Consider the following 25,050-nt stretch of genomic DNA (forward strand, 5'->3'; position numbering starts at 1 on the left):
GAAATAGAAAGACAAAGACAGAGAAACAGAGACAGAGAAAAGAAAGAGAAAAGAGACAGAGAGCATACATATGTTTTGGGGACCTTAAAAGTGTTAGGCAACCTTTTCCCTTCCTTCTTTGTAAAGGTAGAAGACTATGGTAAGGGGGGGCATTGCTTATATCATTGGACTCTATGTATTAGTTGTTATTAAAGGTATTTTTAAAAAAGATAACTTTGCTTCTCTTTTTTTCTTTTATAAGAAATGGATATCAAGGGAGGCACATATTGGGAAATGAAGATAATATAAAAAACAAAATATCAACCCCCTCTTTTTGTGTGGCAATTGGGGTAAGTGACTTGTTCAGGGCCACACAGCTAGAACATGTTAAGTGTTAGAGATTGGATTTGAACTTGAGTTCTCCTGACATCAGGGAGGGTACTCTATCTACTGTGCCATCTAGCCACTCCTATCCTCCCCCCCTTTTAAATGAATACCACGTAAGCCATTATCATAATTTTGTCCATGTTGTTCAAGGTATAGCTTCAGGTGCAAAGCCATAGCAACAAGGACAGTGTCATGCAATTGGAGTATAACTGGAGAATTTCCCTGTGCTAACACAGCCAGCTTGTTCTTTCAAGTGACATTCTACTTCTTATCAAAATGAACTTTCAAGTGTCTTCCCAGGAGTAAATGTATGTTGTTTCTTTTATCTAACGGGAATGGAGCACAGTCCTTCCCCTCCAAAAAGGGTCAAGGAGTCAAGGTTTTACAGCTGGTTTATTGTGTGACCTTGGGCAAATGACAACCTCTCTGCTGTCCATCTGTGAAATACCCGTCCTTACCTATCACTCACGGGGCCCCTCTGAGGACAAAAGAGAGCAGAGATGTGCAAGTGCTCCATGTTCTCCAGAGGGAAGGTGCTCCACATAAGTGATTTTATTATTAGCAAAGTATTATAACATAGGACAGGTCTGTGAGATGTCAACATCCTGACTGAAATGAGCATGACACACTTATGATGAGAAACAGATCTTTTTGCTTTTGGAGGACAAAACCTTTCTCAGTTAATGGAATCCCAAAGTATATACCTTAAGCAATGCAAATCAGCTGGGATAACCTGTAATGTCTCCACAGCATTTGCTAGAGTGGCTTTTGCCAAGTCCCCTTTTTTCTCTGTGCTAATTCTTCCACTATAGTACAAAGAATTTGCACCAAGATTTTAAGCTGGGACATGCCAAGGAGACTGAATTTCCTGGTGTCAGCAGCGGCTCATGCAGACACGGGCTGAGATATGTACTCCAAGTGTAAGCCTGTCACCTGACTGATCCTGTGGGAGAGAGATCGTTCTCCTGGGAAATGACAAAAATTTCCACTGGGATTCTTCAGAATCAATGGGATTTCCTTTCCCTAATTTTAGCCAGAGAACCAGTAGCAAGGAGATAAAGATGAACAAGTGCTAATTATTATATCAGATCAAGTGATCAATGAGTCAATTTTTGATGAATTTCTCAAGCCATGATTTTCCCTGGCCCACTGCCAGCTCACTGTAATAATGTGGTGAAAATCAATTTAAAAAATGACACAAGGGAAGCTGCCTACTTTTTGTGAGACTCAAAGTAGCTGAGCGAAAAGGGCCTACACTGAACCCCATTCAGCAAAACCAACTTGATATTCCATCCAAAAAGCAAATAGCACAGCTTTGTTCCTATGAGCCAATTTCAGAACCACACAATCAGTCTCCTCTCTGAGTGCAGTGCTGGCATCTTCTTTCAAGCCCAAGGCTCTCTATCCCAGTATAAGGTCTTTGGAAACAGCTAATTCCCAATATTTGCAGAAAAATTAGCTCCTGCATCTGTATTTAACCTGGAGAAATGTCAAGAGAGACATGAGTTAGTATTTTGAAATCAAAATAGATTTCAATACTTCTATGCAGACATTCATTATTGATTCCTAGACTGTTGCTGAGGGAAGGGCCCTTAGAATTGGGAGTGTAGGGACAGCTAGGTGGCGCAGTGGATAGAGCACCAGCCTTGAATTCAGGAGGACCTGAGTTCAAATCTGAACTCAGACACTTAACACTGCCTAGCTGTGTGACCCTGGGCAAGTCACTTAACCCCAGCCTCAAAAAAAAAAAAAAAAAGAATTGGGAGTGTGGGAGGGGAAAGGCCCTTGGGCTCTTAGAATATGGAACATCACAGAATAGAAGATCCTTAGGACACAATGTCAGAGCTGGTAGGAGATGGTGGTGATGAGGAAGATCTCAGAACACAAAATTAGAAGGACTCTTAGAGATTATCTGGTCTAGCCCTCTGATGTTTATAGATGAAACTGAGAAAAGGAAGAAGTAATTTGCTTTACGTCGCTCAGGAAAACTAGAACCTGACTTACCCAGTCATGTCCCTCTATACTGTATTCTTTTTTTTTTTTTTTTTTTTTTTCTTTCGGAAAATTTTAATTTTAATTTTCGGAAAATTAAACATGGGCAGAATAACTTGTTTGGGAAAACCCAGGCCAGTATGGGAAAAGGAAAGTAAGGGGAAAATGAGATAGAGGAGAAACCTTCTTCCCAGGAAAGCAGCTTTGGCTCTGGCTATCCCCCTCCCACCTCGATCTCCTGTCCCTAGCCTCATGTGGCACTGTCTGCACCTAATACATGTTCTCAAGTATGTTTCTGAAATTTATAGCTGTCTGTATACTCAACATATCCCCTGTGGGGTTGGAACCTCTATGAGGACAGGCATTGCATCTGATCTAATTTTTGTGTCCTTCTTGAAAGCCAGAAGAGTAGATGTCCTATACTCATGGGAGGGAAGGGATTTTACAGATATTTTAGTCTACCCCACCCCATTTTATAGATAAGGAAATTAAGAATCAGAAGGGATGGATAAGTGACCTGCTGAAGGTCACAGAGATAGTCTAAATGGTAGGGCAGGATTTTAACCCAGATCCTCAGACTCCAAATCCAGCGCGAATTTACATACAAGATAACTAGGACCCAGAGAGCTATCCCATGGGTAGCTAAAGCGAAAGTCAGGACTAGAAGCAAGATCCAGGTGAGAAAGGCATTGAAGGGTCAAATAAGATTTTAGATGGACAAAGGGAAGGGTATTTCAGGTAAAGGAACCAGCTTGAGGGAAGAGGGAGAGGTCGAGGAAGAAGGGGAATGTGAAAACCTCTCACATCCAGAATTCTGTCTAGACTCAGGATGACACATCCACATCTGTCAGCCCTTCTTCCCGGATCCTCCCTTTGCTGTAGGCAATGGCTCTCTCTCTTGGGCAGGGCCATGACTTCTCTGGCCCCAGACATAGCAGGGAAGAAAAAAAAAAATCCAGCCAGGAACAAAGGAACAGAAGAACTGTAGCCCTGTACACATAGCCCTCTCCCATTTCCTATCCACCCTGCCTCAGCACATAAGCAAAATGTTCACTCTCAAAGTGAGATGCATCAGTAGAGGTTCCCCTACAGTAGTACTCTGTCGCTGCCTAGCTGGACCACTGAGGCAGTCCCACAGCATATAAGTGAGCCAAATTGTACACTTACTCATTCCTTTCTTCCTTTCCCTCTCTCTCTTCCTCCCTCCTTTCCTCTTTCCTTCCCACCCTTTTTTCTTCCCTCCCTCCCTCCCTCCTTCCCTTTCTTCTTCCTTCTCTCTCCTTCTATTTCTCCCTTCCTCCCTCTTTCCTTCCTTCCTTCCACAAACATCTATCTATGGAGCATCCACTTTGTGCAAAATATCATGCTTGGTCATATAGGGAGCTGATATCAAGTGGCATCAGATATCTGGGAATACAGAGGCAACAGGATATGTACATAAATATAATATAATATAAAGTATTTTCAGCAATACTGATCTGTATTGGTAGAGGGAGTTTCCTTACTGGGAATTCTTTATAATACTGAACCCATAGCTCTGAACTCTTACCTTTCTCCTCCTCCCCCAAAAAAGTATTAACAGATTCAATGAGGAAAAATAATTTCCAGCTTGGAAGGATTAGATGGAGTGGAAGGAATCTGTGGATTTGACTTTAAAAAACAACATTCTAATAATTTCAATCTAATTGGCTTCCTTTGTAATCTTATGTATTTAGTTTTATAAATTTATTATAAGCAATCATTAAATATAAATTTTAAAACAATCTGAGAAGGGGTCCCTAAGCTTCAGCAGCCTTCGAGATTTAGAACTAAAAGACATCTTAAAGTCTTTAAATCCAGTGCTTACACTGTATATAAGGAAACTGAGGCAGAGAGGTTAAATGATTTCCTCAGTGAATTTACCAAAATGAATGATAATAGCACCCAAATGCTTGTTGGCTGATTATGTTTATGGATGATCAGAAAATATCATGATTAGAAAAAAATTTTTAGAGATCATCCAAGCTCTTGCTACTAAATGTTTGAAGCAGAATTTGAATCCAGGTTTTTCTGAATGGGAAGAGCTGGGGCCCTGTTCACAAGACCAGATAGGGCAGGGATTTGAAGGAGGAGTATAATATCAAAAGGGGAGGTGGAGAGGAGAGGGCATTTTAAGGGAGAAACAAGACCTAAGACAGGAGGTGAACTGAGCAGTTGGTGGAATAGGGATATGCTCGGTTAGTATCTGGGGCAAAGGGGGTATAAATAAGAAAGGAGCTGAAGCAGAGCAGTCATACTGAGGGAAGCAGGGGTCATCCAAATGCTCCCTTCATCTGGAGAGCACTGCAGGTTTATAAAGCACTTCCAACACCTATGATCTCATGAGACATAGGTGGGAGGTAGGGAGGGGGAGGGCAATCATCCCATTTTACAGATTGGGAAATAGACTTCAATAGATGAAGTCACAGGTGGGGAAAAGGTCAGGATGGCAAGATTACAGGGGCCAGGCACAGGTTACTGGGTTGCTCTGCCCACAGGAGGCCCTGCCAGTCAGATCTTGGCAAAGGAGAGAAGGCGTCCCTTCTGCAACAATGGACGAGCTTGCTCCCGTGTGGATGGTCATAGATGGCCACAGCCACGTATGGGGAGCTTTGCGCAAGGATCCTCTGCTTTTAAAAGCACTTTTAAGAAAATGCCAGTTGGTGCTCAGTGACCAGGCCGCCTTGCTTACCTCTGACCCAGAGTTCCCTCTCCCCTACTGGGGCCATCTCAAGGGATCTGGGGCTGGAAATGGCTACCAGATGTTCCTAACCTTTTTTATGTTATGGCCTCCTTTGTCACTATGGTGAAACACACATACTTCTTAGAATTAAAAAAAAAAATCATAGTTAAAGGCAATACTAAATTTCATTAAGTTAGTGAAAATAACATTTTCTTCCCATTTAAGTTCACAAACATCCTGAAGAACCCAGCTTGAGAATTCCTGCTCTAGACATTCCTCTCCCTCTCCCCCATATAACAGATAAAGAAACTGAGGTCCAGGAAGATAAAAATAACTTGTTTAAGGTCATGCATATAATAAGCATTGGGGTCTGAATACAAACTAGGTTTGCTAAAGTTGCTAGCTTCAGAAAAATCTGGGAACAAGGCCTCCTGGGCTTTAAACCCAGGAATGTGGTCACAGACTTACCACCCACTCAGGGGCAAACGTTCCATTTCTCTATTAGAAATTCAGATAAAATGACAAAGAACACTGGATTTGTCAGTGGATGCTGGATTCTCAGGCTGGTTCTAACATTAACTGTTTCTGTAATGCTCATCAAGTCCCTTAAATCTGGGGTTGTTTGTAAAAATGAGAAGATTGGACTAGAAGATTTAAGGAATCTTTAGCTCTAAAATCTATGATTCTGAGCAGATTCTCCCTAATATCCTATGTCTCCATGCTGGACAACTCAATGAAGCACAATGAAAAACAGACTCAGGAAGTGTGGAACAGGAATGAATGAGTCTGGGTGCCTATGTGAACTTGAACAAGTCATCTTCCCTTTGGGGAAGTGTGTTTCCTTCACTCTGAAGGATTAGTGTAGATTCTCCTTTCCAGTTCCAACTCCTACCATCTTGTTGGGCAAAACTGGCTGCCAGATTTTGGAAGCATTGCACCTCCATCGGGATGTCCAGGAGGTCTTCTGTGGAAGGGGGGTGAATGAATCACACTTCAAACTGCATGGGCCCATCATACCCATTCCACAGGGATGAGCTGGGGAGTCACTACCCCCCAAGGCTGGCCGGAGTGCTGGAGGAGGGGAAGGAAATGGCAAAGTTCAGGAGATGAGTTAAGCTTAGCTTTTGCAATCAGCACATCTCTACTCATTTAAACAGGAAGACCAACTCTACAAACACAGCCCCCACTGGGGAGATTTCAGGGGTCACAGCTTACCTCCATCCCCACAACATCCATCGGCTGACGCCCGAGCTTTCAACATCCCATCATCTCCCCCTCTATCTAAGGCTCAGATCCTTGCCAAAATGCAAAGTCTCCTGGGATGGGGGAGGCAAGGAGGGTCATATGAGTCATTGACATTACAATGCAAATGAAGGATCTGGAAGTTGTTTTTTAAGGGATGGGGAGGAAAGGAGGTAGCAGAAGGGCAATCTGGGGGTTCCCAAGATGAATCGGCCTCTTTCCCGGCTTTGCACAAAAGAAGGATATCAAAGAATGGCTAAAAAGTTAAGAAATGCCTCATGATGATTAATAACAACAAGAACATGTATATAGCACTTACTTTGTGCCAGGAACTATGCAAAGCACCTTTAAACCATTATCTCATCTGACTCTTATAAGAGGGGAGGGGAGTCAGGCATTGTTATTATTCCCATTTTTTGTTCATATAGACTATTTGTGCTTGACCTGAGTACCCTTCCAGGCTCATATTGGTTTGATCAGCCAGTCAGATGCCCTGATCCCAACATAATGATGGTATTTTCTTCCTCTTCTGTATGAAAGACAAACACTACCATATTATTTCCATTTTTCAGATGAGGAAACTGAGGCAAATCAAAGTTAAGTAACTTGTTGAGGATCACATAGTATCAGAGGCTGAACTTGAACTCAGGTCTTCCTGATCACAGACCTAGAGTTCTATCTGCTGCTTCAGACATTTCAGTATAGACAATTTCAATATATAAAGTCAAATTTCAATTTTCATCTCAATATATAAAGAGAACTGTATTAGAAACTGAACTTCTGTTACAAATTTAACTGCTAATAGCAAAACTGTCCTGCTCATTACATCTTTTTCTAAACTTGGGCAAGTGTTTTGTTGTGGGTAAGAGCTGCCCAATCTTGAGTTTCACAGCTAAGAACAGACTCCACCTTTGGCAGGAATTGTCTGGCCTTATCTTTTGCTGTGGTTCTGGCTTGAATGCTGGTCTGACTCTGTCTCTCACTAGATACGGGGTTCCTGGTTCCTCCTGCACTGGGCACTGCTCTAGTCCTGATCCTGCAATGGAGGGGATCCCTTGGCTGCCTTGCTCTAGCTCCAGGTGCTGGGCTGATGTCCTCTCCTGACAGATGCTGGTTTAGGTTGGGTATTTCAGGTTGGTCTGCCTCTGTCTCCTGCTAGAATGTGACTGGCTCAAAATCACTTAGGGAATTAGTCAAGGATGGCTGGATTTTCAAAAGATTTTCCCTGGGAGCCTCTGGGTGTTTGGATGGCAAAAACCTTGTAAGTCCAGGAAGTGGCAGGTTCCTTCCCAGATGGCATAAATCTAGGCCTATAGGCAGGGCAGGCACTTAGTGGGCACCAGAGGCCTTGTTCCCAGGGCCTAATATAGCCCTTGTACTTGGAAAATTGTCATGGCTACTTTGGGAGACACTAACCTACAACAGCTTATTTTAAAAATTCTATACCTGGAAGGGATGCTCTCTACCTAATCTCCTTATGAGTTTATCTGCAGGAGAAAGCACCCGGAGGATTCTGAGTTTTGTAGATGTCTGCAATGTAGTCTGCTCTCTTCACCTTGAAAATTACATTTAACTAGTCCAGTGCATAGGCATAAAGCCAATTGACAGTCCCTGCGTGCTTTGGGGGAGGGAGGTGGGGAGAATGCAATTACAAATAGAAATGTCCACCTCTGCTCATTGTGTCCAGTGTCACACTTCAGCAATCGACCCACTTGTGGACAAAAGCAGCCCCTGCAGCCCTGAAATAAAGTCACGACTCCCCAGAGCCTCTTTGTGGCCAAAAGCAATAAATTTGGACCTTAGGAAAGTCATTGTTCTGTTCTAATTGTTGAACTTCACAATGCTACCCTTTCTAGGCAGCTGGATGGTAGACAGGGAAGAAACACAAAGGCAGAAGTTAGGAGACCTTGATCTTGATGCCCCATACCTTTGTTAGGTGTGTGATTTGGTCTAAGACACCTAAGTTCTCCAGAATACTTTCTCATCTGCAATAACAATAACAATACTAATATGGAAAAATAATAAGAGTAATAGTAACAGAACAAAAGACTTCCAAGGTAGAGAGATCCCGAAGGGCACATAAAAACCCTGAGGGCACAAGATGAGGTACATAGCATCTCTAATGTTCTGTCTGGTGCTGACAATCACACTTATATGGGCATTCTGAAAATAGTGGTGCAATTCAAAGCTATAAAAGCTAAAAACTGACTTTTGGGACATTGTATGTGCAAAGCAATGTGATGCAGTTGTACTGAGGATACATTTAGGGAGTCTGATGAAGAGAGAAAGCATCCTAACACATTGATTCAACTACAAAAAAGCAATTTATTTGTCTATCTGTGCAACACTGAAAAGAGAACAACAAATACAAGGGGTAAAGACAGGATGGAAACTTATGCCAAATCCTATTTGCTGATATGTACTTTGCAATCCAAGGACACTAACCTCCTGGACTAGTCCATGAATGAGGCACTCTATCCCTCCATTCTAGGCATTGTCTCTGGCTGACTCTCATGCCTGGAAGCTCTACTTACTGACTTCCCTAACTTCCCTCTAAAAACCCATCTTTAACAAGAAGCCTTCTCCAACTCTTCTTAATTCTAGGGGCTTCCTTCTGTTAATTGTGTCCTATTTATCTTAGACAAAATTTTCTTTGTATATTTATTGTTAAGATTCCTTGAGAGTGGGGACAGGTTTTTTTGTATCCCCAATTTAGCAGTACCTGACACATAGTAGGTATTTAATAAATGTTTATTGAACTTGATAGAAAAAGATAAGAAGATAATAATTATTACTGCCAAAATTCTTTATCCTACATAAATTAACATGGCAAATCACCATTTTACAAATATTGACCTCCTCTCTCCATTTTCCTTGAGAATTCAATACATACATATATGTGTGTATTGTGAAACCGGGACCTTTTCAGCCATGGCATCTTGCATTCATGCTGTGACCCAGCCAAACTGGTGTCCTCTCTGTTCCTCATACACAAAATCTCTTGCCTCTATGTTTTTGTACTAGCTGTGCTGCCCCACACCTAGAACAAATATTCTCTCCCCATTCCTGCTTCTCTATTTTATTCTAGGACTAGATTCAAGCACTGTCTTCTAGGTGACATCTCTCCTGATCCCCTTAACTGCTACTACTTTCCACCCAAATCATTGTGTAACTATTTTGTATAGTTGTTCAGATTTTTCAGTATTTTGTGACTTTTCATGACCCCATTTGGAGTTTTCTTGACAGAGATAATGGAATAGATTGCTATTTCCCTCTGTTTATTTTAGAGATAAAGAAATTTAGGCAAATAGGGTTAAGTGCCTTGCCCAGGGTCATTTAGCTAGTAAGCATCTGAGGTGGGATTTGAATTCAGGAAGAGTCTTCTTGACTGTAAGACCTTATCCACTAACCACTAAACTATACTAGTGTTATTCACAAGTTTCAGTTATGTCTCATTCTTCGTGACTCCATTTAGGGTTTTCTTGGAAGAGATATTGGAGTGGTTTGCCATTTTCTTCTTGTGCTCATTTTATAGATGAGGAAACTGAGGCAAACAGGGTTAAGTGATTTGCCAGGATCACACAGCTATTAAGTGTTTGAGGCCTCAGATTTGAGCTCAGGAAGAGGGGTCTTCTTGAAGTACTCATGTAGCTTCTTCCTTTGTGTTCTGACATTCTCAATGTCTACTGTGGCATCTGGTACCTAATACTTCCTTGATAAATATTTGTTGATTATTGTTGACAAAAGTGTTGCCCCCCCCACCACTTAGATATTATTTTAACTCATAAAAGCTTAAGCACAAGCAACATAATAGATGTTGTGATACTAAATACTTGTAATCACTAAAATACCTAGTATGGAAAGCTCTGAAAACACAGAGATCTAAGAGGAAAAAATTCAAGCCATCAGGAGATGAAATGGAGTACATATTATCTCCATCATCTGTCTGTTCCAGGAATATTTCTGAAGAGGTTTACTGTGAGTCTTCAGAGAATGAATTCATGAACCAATACTTTTAATACAATTGCAAAAAAAAGTGGTTACTTTATATACCTGTGCATTATATAGTCTGAACATTTAAAAAAAAATAACAGAACAGCAACTTGTCTCTAGATTATTTCTATTTGAACACTATTGAATATAAGGGCAATGGAAATACATAGAAAAATTATCTGACTCCTCTTTTGGTCCAGAGCAATGATTTTCTTGGTAGAGGGATGGACAATGTGTAAATCACTTCCTGCTCCATTCTCCAAAGTGATGTATACTGGCTACACATCTTCGACACTTAATTGCATAGAGAAATTCAGTGACTTGTCCATGATTACAGTTCCAGTTTATGACAGGTAGGACTTGAACCCAGCTTCCAGCCTTCATGGCCGGCCCTCCATTAATTACAGCACATTGTGCCTCAGTGTTATTTTAGTATTACTAATTAATTAGTATTAATTAGTAATTACTAATACTAAACAATTACTATTGTTTTGCAAGGTCTTTATATCCATGATCTCATTTGAATCACATACAACTCTGAAAAAGTAGGTGTTATCATTTTCATTTTATAGATAAGGAAACTGAGGCTGAAAGAGATTAAGTGACTTGCTAAATCATGTAGATATTTAAGTGTCAAAGGTGGTATCTGAATCCAGGTCTTTCTGATTTCTAGTAAAACACTCTATCCTTTATGCAATGGTTCTCAAATGCTTTGAAGTTTGGATTTTCTTATGCTCTGAAAACTCACTGAAGAATACAAAGATTTATAGAATTTTTTGTTAACATAGGTTACATCTATTGATATTTACTATTTAGAGAATTTTAAATGGGGCCAGGTAAATGATGCAGTAGATAAAACTTTGGCCCTAAAGTCAGGAGGACCAGAATTCAAATGTGACCTCAGACACTTAACACTTACTAGCTGTGTGAATCTGGGCAAGTCACTTAACCCCAGCCTCAGTTTCCTCATATGTGAAATGAACTGGAGAAGGAAATGGCAAATCATTCCAGTAGTTTTACTGTGAAAATCCCAAATGGAGTCACAAAGAGTTAGACACAACTGAAAAACAACCAAACTGAATAACTTCAGGGAATGAAGTGATAGGATTTAATGACTTCCCAAAAGGTCCCTTTTCAGCTCTGACATTCTGTTCCATGAGCAGAGTCAAAAGACTTGAGTTCTATCCCCAATTCCATGACTTCCTTGCTGTGTGTGAGCTCTTAGGTCATCTGAGTTTCAGTTTTTCCCATCTATAATATGAGGGGAATAAATAGTGCTTAGATCCCTTTTTTCAGCCTTACCATTCTACAATCTTCTACGTGAGTGATGGATATTTCATTCCTTCCTGGAAGTTATCTAGTGCAGGTGTGTGTTTATCCACGTGGAATGAATGTTTACACTTAGAGAAATTACCATTACCCTCCACAAGGAGTATAAAAAAGAAATTATGATGACCAGCTTCCTTTCTACTTCGGTAATTACTTTCGACTTGGGCTCCCCCTCCCCACATTTAGAGATGTATAAATGATTTCTACGTGCTACATCCCTGTTATTAGTAGGTGAAGAACTTCTTATTAGCACTCCTCGGAGACGGCTTGAAGCTCACAATTATTTGGGAACCACGTACTGGTAGCTGGGTGAGAGCATTTGAAGCAATTTTACCAAATAACCATCTAAATTTAGAAATGTGAGTCAAGAGAATTAGAATGACAGGTCCATTCCTAACCCGGTGTTTGCTGTGAAATCTAATTAGCAGCTTGAAATAGACTGTAAAGTGGTAGAAGAAGCTCCTGTTGCCTGATAGGTCAGAAGTAGTCCTGGAGCTGTGACCAATTTTCCATAAAGTGTCACGATGAGAACCTCTCCACTATTAGGAATTCGCTGCATCACCAGATAAGCTAATGACTTCGTTGGAGGGAGAAAGAGAAGGGAAAGTTAAGATCATGATGGTTGAGAACAAGCAGAGTGAACCAGGGAGGGAGAATGGACCATGATCTGGTCCATGTACTTTCTGCCTGGGGACATCCATTCTGCTGGATGGACATCTGCCTCATGAACACACTTGATAATCTGAACCAGTGACAGCAAGTCATGCCATCTTTCAGATGATAATACTGAGACCAAAAAGGACCAGAGCAGGTGATCTGGCTCAACACTACTGGGAGATATAATACTTAGGCACACCAATGGGGGCTCTCTTTTAGGGATCCCTGACCCTGAAAAGCTATAAAGCTTAAGAAATATTGGAGAGCTTATTTGTGGAGATGCAGAGCCACCTGCAGTGGCAAGAAAAAAACCAGATTCTAACAGATGCAGATCCTTGTTTTAATAAGCTCCTCTACTGGGGGAAGCAGACACCCTACTTGGTCTGTTTTGCTTTAGCAACAGAGATTAAGCAAAATCCATTTGGTGGCAAGGTATAAGAAAGAGCACAGAATTTGGAGGATGAATCACTCCTGGAGAAGCAAGGGAGAGAAGGAAACAAGGATTTATTAAGCACCTATATGTGCCAGGCATTTTACAATTATTGTAATCACTCGATGCTCATAACAATCCAGGGAAGTAGGTACTGTTGTTATCCCCATTTTACACCTGAGGAAAACTGAGACTGAGCACAAATCCTTGCACAAGACTATACAGCTAGTAAGTATCTGAGGCTAAATTTGAACTCAGGTTTTTCTGATTGTAGGTCCAGTGTTCTATATCCCCCTAAACCCTCAGCTGCTACTATTACCTCAATCAATTACTCAATCAAGAAACACATATTAAATACATACTACATGCCAAGCACTTTGCTAAGGATTTGGTATATAAAAAGAGGTAAAAGACAGTCCTAGACTTCAGAGGTTATACTCTACCTGTGTGTGTGTGCTATGTTGGGCATATCATTTGGAATCTCTGGGCCTCAAGATCCTGCTCTATAAAACAAGGGAGTCCCTTCCCTTTTGCATCACGAATCCCCTCTCTGAATGCTTTAGAATGCATAAAATAAAATACACAGGATTACAGAGGAAACCAATTATATTGAATATATAACTATATCATGCATATATATGTATACATATATACACACATATATAATCATACATAATATACACATATTCATATAACTTGTTGCTTATTTTAATTGTGTCTGACTCTTCAAGATCACATTTGGGGTTTTCTTGGCAAATATATTGGGACAGTTTTGCCATATTCTTCTCCAGCTCATTTTACATATGAGGAAACTGAGGCAGATAGAGTTAAGTGACTTACCCAAAAGTATCTAAGGTTGGATTTGAACTCATGAAGATGAAACCCAGATTATAACTCCATGGCCACCCATTCTATTTGTAAAGCTTAAAGCACAGTCCTTAGCACATAGTAAGTGCTTAATAATTGCATACTCCCTTTCTTTTTTTCTCTATCACTTACCAGCTATGTGACCTCAGTTAAATCACTGAAATCTACCTTAGGCGGGTTTTTTCTTCCCCAAACTACTTCCCTCATAAAGTTATTTTAAAGACCAAAGATCATAGAATTCAGAGGTAGGAGGAAGTTTACAATTTAGAATTTAGTGTTCACTTAGTTTAACCTTCTGATTTGCAGAGGAGGAGAATAGGGTCTAGGGAATTTTTATAGATAATAGGCTCAGAGCTTGCCTCCTAATTCTGAATCATCTTTTGCATTTTCTACTCTGCTGGAATACCTTTTGTATACTATAAAGTGCTGTGTAAAATGTAAAGAGCTTTGTAAATGCAAGCTAGGATTCTTATGTATAATAGGAAATTTAGATCATCTACCACTTTTCTTGGAATTCACAGTGGGGAGAACTTAACTCCCTTTCCTGCAGATCTCCTTTGAATGTCTATTATTTTCCTCAGGGATCAGAAGGTCATAGGATTTGAAGCTAGAAGAGCCCTTAAATGTTCAATTTCCTCATTTTACAGTTGAGAAACTTGAGGTCCGAAGAACTCAAGGGACTTGATCAAAGGTACACTACAGGTACTAAGAACCAGAATTTGAAAACAGGTCCACTAACTACAAGTTGCATAGGAGCTGCTCAAAGATCAACTAATGCACTCTGTGTCCTTAACCAAGTGCCGAACTTCTGTGTTGGTTTTTCTTCACCAGAAGAATAAGGAAGAGTATCAATGCTCCTCTCCCTGCCTATCTGACAGACAGACTTATTGAGGAGATAAAATGAGTTAATAAGCATAAAAGCATCTGGAAATTTTATATCCAACAGACAGATACAAGCTATTACTCACCCTTACACTCCCCTTGAGCACAATGTTGTTGTTCAATCCTGTCTGACTCTTCATGATCCCCTTTGGGGTTTTCTTAACAAAAATACTCAAGTGGCTTACCATTTCCTTCTCCAGCTCATTTTACAGATGAGGAAACTGAGGCAAAGCGAGTTAAATGATTTGTCCAGGATCACACAACTAGGAAGTGTCTGACTCTAATAAGTGTCTGAGAACAAATGCTCACTGTGATGATCCCAAGATGCAGGAGATGATTCATCAAGAAGAGACATATTCACTTGCATCCAATGAATCTGATTCAATTACCAAGGTAGATATTTTAAGGAAAATTTCAATACCAAGGCTTGGGAAGGAAGAAGAAAGAGAAGAGTGTAGTTAATTAAAAGTTCGATTAAATAGAATACCTAGGCACTAAAGTGGGAAAGAATGGGAGTTATACCTGTAATTTCTTCAGGGAGGAAGGGAAAGAAGCAAGGAGAAAAAAAGGGAAAGAAGGAAGGAAAAGAAAGAAGGAAAGAGTAAGAAAAAGGGAAGGAATAAGTATTTTTGTTGTTATTCAATTGTTTTTACTTGTGTCTGACTCCTTATAACCCTAATGGGGGTTTTCTTGGCAAAGGCTCCAGGATGGTTTGCCATTCCCTTCTCCTATTCAGTTTTACAGATGAGGAAACTGAAGCAAGCAGGATTAAGTGACTTGCCCAGAATCACAGTTAGTAAGTAGCTGAGGTAGAATTTGAACTCAGTTCTCTCTGACTCCAAGCTCAGAGCTTTATCCACTACAAAGCCTAGCTACCCCTTAAGTATTTGTTAATTATGTTCCAAAAAGCTAAGCACTTTGCCAATCTGTTTCATATGATCCTCACAACCACCCTGGGAGGTAGGTGCTATTATTACCCCCATTATATAGATGGGGAAACTGAGGCTAAAGATTAAGTGACTTGCCCAGGATTACACAGCTAGTAATTGTCTGAGGCCATACTAGAACTCAGGATTTCCTGATTCCAGGCACAGTGCTCTATCCACTATATCCCCTGCACTGATCCCATATGGAAAGACCATCTTAACAAGACCAGCTATCTTATCTGAAACTTTAGCTCTGGGAGGCTGGGTGACCAAGCCAGTGTTCCAGACAGTACTGTTAGAACCCAGCATTTCTAATGCCCAGGACATCTCTCTGGCCACTGTGCCATACTGCTTCTCCACAAGCAGTGATAGGAATGATTATTGTTCCCAGAGCAAGGGATAGAAAGTACATGAGAGTAGCAAGGAATCTCTTCCTTGTATACTGCTGGGCTGGATGTTTGACTAGCATGTGAAGCATAGTCTGGGATGGACTAAATCCACGTGTCTACTCTAATAATGAGAATAGTTAGCATTTATATAGTGTATATGATACACCAGGCACTGTGCTAAGTACATTACAAATGTTGATCATCACAACAATTCTGGGCTGTAGATGCAATTATATCACCATTTTACAGGGAAGGAAACTGAGGTAAAGAGCATTCAAGCATGAGACTCATCTGAGATCACAAAGCTGGGAGTGAATGAGGTGGGATTTGAACTCATATTGACTTTAGGTCCAGCATTTATCTACTCTGCCTCCTAGTTGCTTCTACCTAGAACTCTTGGTCACTGGACTTTCAGACCACGAGGCAGAGATGGTGTCTTATTTAAGCCTTGCATCTTATTGGTTGCCTGGCTTATTACCATTAGGTATTTAATAGATATTTTAAAAATGAATGCAGAGAATGATTTATGCCTTGAAATTCAGCAATGATCCCTTTAGTAGTATTCACTCGTTTTTCAAATAACCATGTGTTTGTTTACTTATTCCTGCACATTATATGTCTCCTGTTAGAACAAGAGGTAGACAGGGTGCTGGATAGACATGGGGCTGTTGAAATTAATGTGGGCAAAATGGCTACATCCCAGAGTTGTTGCGAGCACCTGTCTTCAGCCTTCAGCAGAGAAATTCTCTTTAACGTCTCTTCATTTTCTCTTTTGGACCTAATGAATCAAACCTTCTGTGGGCCCTACTCCACCCTTCCCTCCACCTCCATGATTTTCAGTCAGCAAGCAGGATTCTTGGCAGGTCTCTTCCTGAAACATCTGGCCTCCCACCTGGTCAAACACATTTCGAGGGGCGGGTACCACTCACATTCCCTGGAGGATGGACCAAGCCAACCAACTCAAGCATAGGAGTGCTCCTTGTAATGAGTCTGGGAACAGGGTTAATTTGATAGCCCTCAGTTGGAACCCAGAGCTCTATAAATAGCAGCCGAGCAAAGCTAAGAAAGGGAAACCAAGGACCAGGTCAGGCAATAAGGCCTAGTGGTCTATACCCGTGCTGCAAACTAAGGGGGGAATGGTGGTTGGTTCTAATTGCAGACAAAATCAAGATGTTAGCACCAGCCTAGCCCAGAGGTAGGGCCTGAAGCCATGCTCTTTAAGCCCAGTAGCTGGCACAAATCAGGCATTTAATAAACGGTTATTGAATTGAACAGATGGCAAGCTGATGGTGGGCAAGGGCTATGTCTTTTACTTCTCACTGATTCTCCCCAAGATGATAAAGCTCAGTGCTTTGCATCTGGTGGGTCTTAATCAATTGATATTTATTAGATCATTGAGTGCTAGCACAGGGACAATAGGAGTCTTGGTAGGGCTGATATCTACACACAAACAGAAAAGATTGGGTTCCTAACCTTAAGGAACTTGGAGTCTAGCTGGACAAAGGAAAAAAAAATCTAGCTATATTTATATCTCTCTATATAACACATACATACATATACACATAATCTCTGGTTGAATTTTCATGTGTAGATGTATGCACATGTAGACTCATGTTTAGACACATACACATGTGTACATATACATATACACACATATACATACACAAGAAATATTCAAAACCAAATTGAGACAATATAGAATTAAGTACTACATGGAATAAGCACATAAACCACACACACAGCACAGACAATAGCATAATGGAGTTCAGAGAACATTACAGACACTTCTTTACTTATATATCACCAATGACATTTCTCTATCACCATATGGCTTACAAAGCATCTTTCCTTACAACCACCACCTGAGGAATCATGGATGCCGCGATGAGAGAGATGCTCTGTCCAAGGTCACCAGCCGGTAAGTAAGGGATGCAGCTGGGTCTCAGAAACAAGTCTTCTGACTCCAAGTTCTTTCCAATACATGACTCGACCTCCTGCTTAAGAACATATCCATCCAGCAGCTGTCTTTCATCATTAGACCCAGTGAGATACTTCACTAAAGTCAAGTACAAAATGGAAAAAAAAGTGACTTTCTATAGATGCACTATTCTTTCTGCTACAGGGCAGTAATAACCCAAGGTGGATTTGTCATTTGCATTTACACCTAATAGGTATTCAAAAGACATGCCTGCTGATGATGATGACAAGGGGAATGGATGTGATTTGGCCAAAAACACTACCTCAACTCTACCTGTTAACTGCTGGGTCCAAAGCTCCACATACTACTCAGGCAGGCTAGGTGTGCCATTTCAATTTTGGCAATGGTGCAATGCGTGGCATGAGCCCTGGTTCCCTAGCAACAGACCCAATTAGGCAATCATGCCATTTATCAGGGTGCCAATTAATTATAATGATCTTAATGATCTTGCAATTAGATAGCGCCTTTCATTCAAAGAGATCCGGGGGACAATTTCTGTAGACTTTGCTCATAGCTACTAATAGCAAAAGAGTTCTTCTAGGGAAGGGCCTGTGTCACCCATGGGGGCTTCTTTCAGATGGTACATGCTACGCTCTGGGAGAGCAACCAGAATCACATTTCATTTCAGGACTAAGCCAGCTTCATGGCACCATCCACACACACACAGTAATCAGGATCTTTGAAGCACAAGAGTCAACTGCTTGAGGTCCTGGCTCCTGTGGAGATCTTAACCCTCCTACAGTTAGCTAGCGGTGCTTACAATAGGCATGGGTTTTTCCTTCTTTTTTTTTTTTTTTTTTTTTTTAAACCCCATCACATTCACTATTCATATCCTGGCTAGAAGAGTGTATGCAGACACAGAAAGGGCAGAGGCATGGGTGTAGTGCCATCTTGTTTAATGAAAAGAAAACAGAAGAATAAAATCTGCCCTTTCTCTTACCTACAGACAATAAGCTAAACACACCATTAGGCTGCTTGCACTATATGGTGACTTTTCTTGTATAGACAAGGAAGAATATCCAAGTTACATGAAATGTCCAGTATTAATCTAAGAGGCTGGCTAATGTTCGACATTCTCAATGTAAACACAAAAGAATCTTGCCCTGTGGCCACGCCACCGTCACCAGGGAAAACAGCTGGATTCACTCAGTCTGACAAATGCTTGTTAAATGTCTACTATATGCAAGTCACTGAGCTAGGCACGAGGATCCAGAGAGAAGAGTCACAGACTCTCTGACTTCAAAAAGCTACAAGTCTACAAGTGTGTGAGTGTTGGGGGGACAGGGCAGGGAAGGATATGCAACATAATTATTATTTACATGATGTTTTATTTATAGACTTGATACAGTTACAAGACTTGTAAAGTGCTTACATGTGCATATAAGTATGTGCATGCACATATCTACACACACACACACACACACACATATATACACTTACTAGCTGTGTGATCCTGGGAAAGCCATTTAACTTTGCCTCAGTTTCCTCATCAGTAAAATGATCTGGACAAGGAAATGGCAACTCACCCCAGTATCTTTACTAAGAAAATTCTGCTTGAGATCACAAAGAATCAGACTGAAAAAAGACTTAACAATAACTATATATATATATATATATGTATATATATATATCATCTGATAATATGACATATACACAAATGAATAAATTCAGGTAAGTTGAGGGAGGCATCAATGAATAAACATCTTAATTCCAGAAACTGAAAATATAAAAGAAAAATTCTCTTACAGAACTTATGGTTTGCTAGAGTAATAACAATAGTAGAAATAAAGGGAATTCAATTACAGGTAGTGTTGATTCTCAAATTGATCCTTGAATGAAGGCAATGATTTCAAGAGTCAGAGGTAAGGAAGGAAAGCGCTTTTCAGGGACAGGGAATAGCTAAGGAGAAGGCATGGAGATAGTAGACAGAATGACCACTTAGAGAATGATTTTGCATAGATCTAGAGTTGAAACTCAAAGGACATTTCAAACTAGATACAGGTGGGATGGGGAGGTGAATCATGATGGAGCTAGAAGTAAGCTCTGGCATCTACTTGAGAGGTTGCCAAAGTCTGGATTTTTATATTTTAAAGTAAGGTTTTTTATTTTAATATTAAAAAAACCCCACTATTCATAACTGGCAGGTAATACAAAGGTGGGAGGGTCTCTGTGAGCTGTATTTTGCAGAATCTTGTTTTAATCCCGTTTCTTAACCATTATTTTATAGTATGAGTCCTTTTGAAGTCTGGTGAAACCAATGGCTCTCTAGTTAGAACAATATTTTTCTATACATTAAATGGAATGAAGAGGATCATAAAGCTCAATTACATTGAAATACAGTTATCAAAACATTGAAAAAAAAAGGTCCTGGATCCCAAGTAAAATTCCTTATGTCTTATTCAATCTCTCTAGATAGGAGACCAAAAAGAGAAAATGAGAGGTCATTTGGTTAATAAATGGAATAGAAGAGAATTAGAATCAAGGTGCCTTGACTCCCAATTCAGTGTCCTTTCCATTGCAACTACAGCTTGTTGTTTCAGGTTATACTGCACTTGTACATACTTTCATACTGGATATTAGCCTATCAAAGAGAATCAGCTATCTCTACTCCTATTCATTGAATGAGAAATATATCTGTGGAGATAAGATTTACAAAACAAATTCATCATAGGAATTAGAACTGGAAGGCACCAAGCCCCTCATTTTATGGCTGAGGTAAGTGGTTAGGGTTCAAATGACTAACCTCAGACCACATAGTTGGTAAAAAGCAGAATTGGGATTCAAATACAGATTCTCTTCCACAAGGATAAACTGCTACAATACTCATATAATGTTAAAAAAATAAAATAAATTAAAAATCAAATACAAATCATCAGGGTTTTTAAAAACAAGTCCAGGCCAAAAAACAAACAAAAAACCCAAACAAACCCTCAAACTGGCCTTAAGTTCAAATACTGAAAAGTATCCCAGATACCTACCATCACAACCCTAAGTCCATGCTGACCCTTCCTGCCTGAGCTAACTTCAATAGAACATATTTATGCACACAAACTACCCAGGGAAGGAAGATACTTTATGTGTAAATGTCTAACATTTCATTAGCCAAGCCCAGCACCATCATCCTTCCAGCTGCTTATTAGAACATTAAATTACACACTGGGACAGGTTGTTTTGAATTATTTTTCTCTCTTCCACGAAACAGAGTAAGTGAATAGAGGAAAACTGCCCTTCATTTATGCTCTTCTCCCCCCCTCCCCACTTTATTTAATGAATGGTTTTAATTTAATTAAACCTCTCCCGTGATTCCACAATAGTTAGTATAGTTGCAGGAAGAAATTTACTTTTCTATGAAGATAAGAATAAATATTAACTTCTCGAGGTAGAGGTTCATGGGGTGGGGCTCTCAAAAGAACCTTTTTTTTTTTTTTTTTTTTTTTTTTAAAACCTGCTACTAGGCTTCATAGAAAGCTTTTTGGCTCCTACTATCAGGAGTTCTCGGCAAACATGAATAGAATCTTTCTGTAACTCCCGTTTCTCAAATCTCTGGCCCTAAAGAAGGAGAGCGGAGAAAGATTGTGTGGGAGGGCTGGAGGAGGAAGAAGGGCAGATGGGGTGGAGAGAGGTTGTACCAATATGCACAGATGTGCAAATACCCAGATTCACACATAAGCTGAATTTAATTACTTAATTAATTAAATATTTACTCTTAACTGAAAAGTGATTAAAACACAAACAGAGGGAAAGAGAGAACCAAAGCAGGAAAAGGGTTGAGAAATGAACTGGGGAGGGGGTGGGGAGTGGCAGCCACAGGAGTATCAAAATCGGGATCGGTTGCTCTGTATTTAAATCCAGACAGGGCTTATACGGAAAGTAAGGACGTGAGCTCTTTCAAAGAAAAGGGAACCATGGCTTTAAATTTCGTTTTCTCCCCGTAAGGAATCTTCTGCTTTTAAGGAACTGAGAAAAGGTGTTTGAGAAGAAAGCCTAAATCTCCACCCCTGAGGCTTTCTAAAAGGGGAGGCGAGGGAGGGAGGGGGTCTCGCGGAGGTCCTACAGGACCGAACCTGGGGAACAAACTACATATTTTAAAAAATTCATATTCTCCTTTGGGGATCTCCTCATTCCCCAGTGACCTCGTGTTCTCATTCCCGTGGCTGGTCTCCGGGATCCTTGGATGTTCTCTTCAGTTTCCCAAGGAGTTTAAACCCCAGAAAAGAACTAACTGACAAAGCCGGTTCACAGAGAGGGGAGGCAGCCAGAGTCCATTCAGAATCTGTTCCCGGCGTAAGCTCCGGGGCGAGATGAGTTCAGGGGCTCAGTCGGAATCCTCTCGGCTCCGAGGCTACTCCGTCCCTTGAGGCTATCTATGTCCAGTTCTGTCCCCACTAAACAAGATACCCCAAAACAGAAGAAAGGGGGGAAGCCATCACCGACCACCCCACCCGCTCCAGTGGTTTGAATTTTTCAAGCCAAGCCCTTCACCTCACTGGGTAGTGTCTCCTCTGTCAGGAGCCTGTGCCCAGCGCCCGGACACTGGGGACTGATCTGAGAGGGGATGGGTAGCCCCCCCACGATCTGCTCCTCCCTGGGACTAGGATTTCCCCCCTTTCCCTCCACGTTCTCCTTTCACCTAATTCCCGCCCCCCCTCCATCATATATACACCTGTTCGCCACGCCACGCATCCCCTTACACCCCCCACGCCCGCCCGGCACTGACCCCGCTTCCCCAGGTGTCCTCCCCCTTCTTTAGTCTAGAGACGAGGAGCGCCCGGAGCCCATTCGGTGCAGGGGGCTCTGCTCCCCCTTTCTCTCCCGTGCTGTAACCAGAGCGGGTTTCCCTCCCGAGCCGGGGCTGGGCTCCCGGAGCGCGCCCCACTCACCAGGGCGCAGGAAACGCCGCTGCCGTTGGCACCGCCTCAGCCTCAGCCCGAGTGGGGCGCAGCCGCCTCTGCGTGTGCCGCAGCCCGTTCCGGCTGCGGGGCGCCGGCAGCTCCGAGGCGCTGCATGCCGAGGAGAACCGCCCGCTCCGCGCAGCGCCGGCTCCGGCTCCTTCCCCTGCCCGAGGCTCCTCGCGGCCCCAGCCACCACCACTACCGCCGCCCCGCCGCCGCCGCCGCTGCTGCAGCCACTCCTCCTCGGTGGCAAGGAGAGCGAGGGAGAGTGTGTGTAATATGTACGTGTGTGTGTGTGTGTGTGTGTGTGTGTGTGTGTGTGTGTGTGTGTGCTCCCCGCCTCCCAACCTTGCGCGCTCTGCTCGCTCGGGCGAGTCTTGCTGCTGTAACTCGGCGGCTTTAAATACCCCGATCCCGAGGAGGCTCCGGGTACCGGCACAGCCCCAGCCGCCGCCGATCCGCGCAGCCCGCCAGCCGCCAGCCCTGCGCGGGGAGCAGAGGAGGGGGGAGGAAGGGGGACCGAGGGAGGAGGAGGAGGAGAAAGAGGTGGAGAGAGGGGAGGAGAGACGGGAGGCGGCGATTAACCCCTGGCAGGGGGCCTCCGGCTCCCATTTCAAAACAAAAACCTGGAGGAAACGGCAACCTGAGTTCCCCCTTCCCCCACTTTGCCCACCCTCTCCTTCCCCCAAATAAGTTTTTTTTACCTCCGGGATCCCCCGCCCCCTTGACGCGGTCCGGGCTGGCAGCGGGACCCAAGGACCCGCGGCCGGACCAGCTCCAGGGCTCTGAGCACTTGTTCAAAGTCCAGCAGCCGCAGCAGTCTCTGAGAGATGGGAGACGCTAGTCAGAGACCGCGTTCAGAGCGCAGCATTTCGGGGAGAGGGGGATGGTGGGCTGCCTGTCTTCCCCCCCCCTTCTCGGGTCACCGCTCATACACAGACCCAGACCCAGACTCCTTCTCTGTGGCGGGCGCGTGCGCGCACACACACACACACACACACACACACACACACACACACACACACACCACACACACACACACACACACACACACACACACACACACACACACACACACACACACACACACACACACACACACACTTACTCAGTCCTCTCACACAGCCTGCTCTGAGTTGAAACAGATGTGTATTTCACCCAAATGGTAGGAACTGAGTTTGAGACACCAGGAGAGCAAACGGAGGTGGGGGAAAAGGGGAGGAGAGAAAGTGAAGCCCGAGAGAGCTCGGAGAGCAAAAGGGATGGGGGAGGGAGGGAGAGAGCCAGCGAGCGAGGCTCTAGAAAGTGACGCTGGAGAGGTGAGAGAAGGAAGCTGGAGACAGATTACAGGGACAGGAGACAAGGCAAGCTAGAGAGAGAGCAGATGTTGGGAATGTCCTGGGCGAACCATTTACAACAAATCAAATGTGATAACACAAGAAACCTATTGATAAGGTTCATTGTAGCGTGAAAAATTCTGTGTAGAAAAAAAAAAGAGAGACTTTTAAAAAAATGATAATTTCCAGGAAGAAAAGTATTAAAGAGCAATTTCTGGAAGCCCCAAGAAGATTCCCAAATACAATCATTATCCAAGTAGTTTTATTCTTCCCTCCTCCATGACAAGTTTATAAGTGTTTTCTTTTATCTGCTTTCAAATTGTCCTTCACCATCTGCAAACATTCCTGCCTTACTGCAGAAACTCTTTCATTGCTTGGTACTTGTCTCTAACAACATATCATTTACTATTAGAGATACCATCCGGAGTTGCTTTTCAGGGAGATCACAAGGTTACCAATCCATGCTTGGAGAAATTAACTCTGGCCTAAGAAGAAATCTTTGCTCTGAAATGGCATCCAGTGGGATGGAAGGAGGAAAACACAAAACTGCCTTTCAGTGGAGGAGACACACACTGTGATTTGTGCCATTGATAATAGAGCATGGGTCTCTCATACTCCACACTAATCGTGGCCATAAAGTCTGACAGCACGGGCCAGAAGCTGTGCTGGTCTGTGGGAAGAGTTCTCCTGGACTGGGGAGACAAGAGAGTCGGTTTCCTGTCTGGTACTGAACGTACTTCTCATCAATCCTTTCTGGGCCTCAGTTTCCTATTCAATAGTACAAAGGAGTTAGACTGGATGGACTCCAAAGCCCTTTCCAGCTTTGCCCATGTAGGCTGACCTTTGCTGCTTCCTCAGGAACAAAGGATGAAAAGATCCAGACTTAGTTTTAGAAAAGAGGTAGCTAGACAAGAAGTTCTTCTTAAAGTTGGATAGGGTGGTGACACAATGAACTGTGGTCTGCTCCTTCCTATCCTTATTAATTTCTTAAAGGCAGGCACTGTCAGTTTTAAACATTGTATCATTCAGTGCTTTCTAAACAGAGTAAGCATCTATTACTATAGTAATA

The 25,050-nt window shown here is 42.2% G+C and overlaps 1 protein-coding gene across 2 annotated transcripts in view; it reads right to left on the reverse strand.

The window, feature by feature from the left end:
* Nucleotides 1-23,366, reverse strand: part of SULF2 (sulfatase 2) — a 134,499-nt gene extending 111,133 nt beyond the window's left edge. Inside the window, exon 1 of one of the 2 annotated variants that reach the window (XM_074288550.1) lies at nucleotides 23,349-23,366. The gene's annotated coding sequence lies outside the window, so the exon portion shown is untranslated. Of the gene's footprint in view, nucleotides 1-22,632; nucleotides 23,134-23,348 lie in introns of those variants that run through there. The other variant, XM_074288549.1, reaches the window with a different exon arrangement.
* Nucleotides 23,367-25,050: the final 1,684 nt, after the last annotated feature.

Source organism: Sminthopsis crassicaudata, chromosome 2, assembly GCF_048593235.1.
Source record: "Sminthopsis crassicaudata isolate SCR6 chromosome 2, ASM4859323v1, whole genome shotgun sequence".
In the NCBI taxonomy this organism is placed as follows: domain Eukaryota; kingdom Metazoa; phylum Chordata; class Mammalia; order Dasyuromorphia; family Dasyuridae; genus Sminthopsis; species Sminthopsis crassicaudata.